The sequence below is a fragment of the Mycetomoellerius zeteki genome, unplaced genomic scaffold, assembly GCF_001594055.1.
Source record: "Mycetomoellerius zeteki isolate Tzet28-1 unplaced genomic scaffold, Tzet1.0 scaffold224, whole genome shotgun sequence".
NCBI lineage: Eukaryota > Metazoa > Arthropoda > Insecta > Hymenoptera > Formicidae > Mycetomoellerius > Mycetomoellerius zeteki.
The window spans coordinates 620-4,136 of record NW_017257199.1 but is presented as its reverse complement, the minus strand read 5'-3'; positions in this window follow the sequence as shown (position 1 = coordinate 4,136).

Here is a 3,517-nt window from a genome sequence, read left to right as displayed (position 1 = left end):
AAGAGCGTGGTGGTGACCGGTCACGGCCGCGAAACGACTCACGCGGCTCACGCCAGGACAGGATCGCATTTAAAGTCGTTCCTTTCAGTTTCTTCAAGCAACTAAACAATTTTCTTGCGACGCTGCTGTGCCGCTGTGCGCTGTGCTGCCGTGGTTAAACCACCGGAAGAGGAACTCTCACACGAAACAAGTACGCTGAAAGAGAAAGAGAGAAAAAAAGAGAAATAAAGAGAGAGCGCAATAATTGAGCAGCCGCTGAGCCGCAATCGCCGCTGATCGCCGCAGCGTGAGCAATGCGCCGTAGTGTGAGCAGAGGTCTCTCGCACTCGCAGTCGCAGCTGGTCGCAGCCCTCGCAAGCGCTAGCAGACACAGAAACGGGAAACGTGGCGTTTGTTTTCGTTCGATTTTTAAATCACTAGATCTATAAAGTACCGCAATTGATTTTAGAACTGAAGCCGCGAAGCGTCAAAATGGCCGAAATGGCCGAAATGGCCACATAATACACGATTCCAAGCGTGGTGGTTGGGTGGTTCATCTTTTAAACTGTACTTACATGTCTCTTCGTGCGCTTTCATGCACTAAACTTCTACAACAAATAAACCCGTATTAAACTAAAGAACACATAAATTGAGCATTCGTACATATTCTTTTGGTTATAAATAAACTAATTACAATTCAAAAACATTGATTCACGTACTTGACGGCTTCGTTTTCCCAAATAAAGTACGCATATACAAATGCATAAATTTAAAATGGCCGCGGTAAGCGTCAAAATGGATGCAAGTTTGCGGTACTTTATACAGGGTGGAGAAAAAGGTTGTGGCATAACTTTGCAGGATGGTACTACAGGTCAAGGTGAACATAAAAGGTCCTATGAACATAGGTCCGGAAGTGCCTTATTTTCGAAATACGCGCCATACAAAAATAAAATCTGTGTTGGTGAGATCAACAGGTTTATTTGGAACGAGTGACTTTTACAAGAGGTGCTCAACGTGAGATATTGTAAACAAAGGTCAGGCGTGTGCCTTGGTGTAAACAATATGCGAAAGGTACTTATTCGAAAGCGCAGAACGTTTTCCGATAAGTGGTGTAAAACAGTTAATCGCATCTTGTAAAGATGTTTAGTAATGCGGAGTATGCAGACATGCATTTGTTGTACGGAGAGGCCCGTGGTAACTGCGTAGAGGCTCGCCGTATGTACCAGACACGTTTTCCGAACAGACGATGTCCTAATCAAAAAAACAGATTTTATTTTTGTATGGCGCGTATTTCGAAAATAAGGCACTTCCGGACCTATGTTCATAGGACCTTTTATGTTCACCTTGACCTGTAGTACCATCCTGCAAAGTTATGCCACAACCTTTTTCTCCACCCTGTAGATCTAGCGATTTTATTCGATTTTCTTGTAGCTTCGACTAAACTCCGATTAACTTAATCGGCGAGCAGTCTTGCTTAGGGCCGTAGCAGAAACATTGACTTACGGCCTGCGCACAATAGAACAAATATTAGGAACAGAAACAAATATTGAGATTTCAACCTATCAGATATCAATTACATCGGAATACACGGTTTCTGATAGGTTGAAATCTTAATATTTATTCCTATTTCCAATAGTCTTCCATTGTGCGCAAGACAGCGTCTTATAACTTAAGTATTATGTCTTTAGTAACCCCGGATCTACATAAATACGTGTTTTAAGCCTGAAGTCGTAAGAAAATGACCAATTACAGTCGAGGAGAATAATCGACTACGAGTCGTCCATTTCCTATAGTTTAAGGCTTAAAACTCTATTGTAGATCCGGGGTAATTTCAGATCTATAATAGATGTTTTAAGCTTTAAGCCATAAGAAATTGATCAATTACCCCGGATCTACAATAGAGTTTTAAGCCTTAAGCCATAAGAAATGGACGAATCATAGTCGATTATTCCCCTGGAATTCGACTATAAAAGGCCATCACACGTACAAAAATTTTAGTCGTTATCGTAAGATCGCAAGCAAATCGACCAATCACAATCAAAATTACGATCTCGCGTTTTAAAACGCTCGATTGTGATTGGCCGATTTGCTTACGGCCTTACGATTGCGACTAAAATTTTTATACGTGTGATGGCCTTTACGGCCTTACGGACTCTACTGTGATTGGTCAATTCGCTTACCGCTTACGATCTACTGCTTAAGTTTTTTTGTGTCTCATGGCCCAAAAGCACTTGGTATTTATACACCTAAGGCCGGTATTCATAGTCAGATCTTAAATTTAAGACTGTCTTAAGTTCAGGCTTGAGGTATCATGAACCAATCGGAAAGAGAGCCGCATTAGCGTCTTAAGACATTACTTAAGACGGTCTTGAAAAAAAAAACCGATCATGAATACCGGCCTAAGTTATAAGATAGTTGTTGTGCGTTATACTAAAAACATAAGACACCGTCTTAAGATTATGGGTGTCTTTCAACAAGCAACACAGTGCGGCACAGTGATCATGTCATCTTGTTTAACATTGGCAAACAACAAGGATGTAATGATTCATTGTGTCACATCGTGTCATTTGTGTCGCTTGTTGGAAGGCACACTATGACAAGTTAGCTTTCTGCCAACGCCTCCTCCCAGTAAACAAGAAGTGTTATAAAACACATCAGTAACGTTGCAGCAACGTTGCGATGTTACTGAAACGTTTCAAAACGTTACTGAAATGTTTCTTGCTTATAGTGGGCTTACTTTACTTATTACTACATATTCTGTACATAATTTTTTGTTACTGATCTAACCATTTTTTTTCCAACAGCAAACAATTATCGCCGATTAATTTTAACTCGTTCTTTTTCTTCCTATGTCAAGTAGCGAACAAATTATATGCGATTAATCGCGTAGAAATATCGCATTCAACACGTTAATCGCTAGTCAAGTCTGATTTTGTACTTGAGACTTAAATCTCATCTTAGGCGACCTTGATACGGTTCCCTTCAGTCAACGAGATTATCCTAACGACATAGGACCGGTTCGTTCACTATGTTTTACCGACACCAGTCACTTGATTAGGGAGTCGATTGTGTATCTCGAAATGAGATGAAAATTACAAAAGTGAGCAAATTCACTAGAATATTCATAATTTAATTGGTCAATATGTAGTGAATTTGCTCACTTTTGTAATTTTCACCTCATTTCAAGATACATAATCGACTACCAGGACTTGATCCGATTAAATTTTGTTGTCAACTGATAAAATAAAAACTTATCATCTTTAACCTATAATCTCTTGACAACGAATTTGTTACAAAACCCGTATTTGTAAAAATACACTCAAAATGTATTTATAGATATTATTTAAAAAAAAAATCTAATTTATCATCCACTTTTTTCTTATCATGAATAGGTTAGAAATTAAAATAGATTTTTAATCTTGCTGTTGGCAATTCTGGTGACAAAATTAGGCTGCGGTCTACTTGACGCTACAAACGCTTCGAAGCATTCTTTAATTAGTCAATTCGTAAAATTCTTTGTTCCGATTGATCGCTCAAA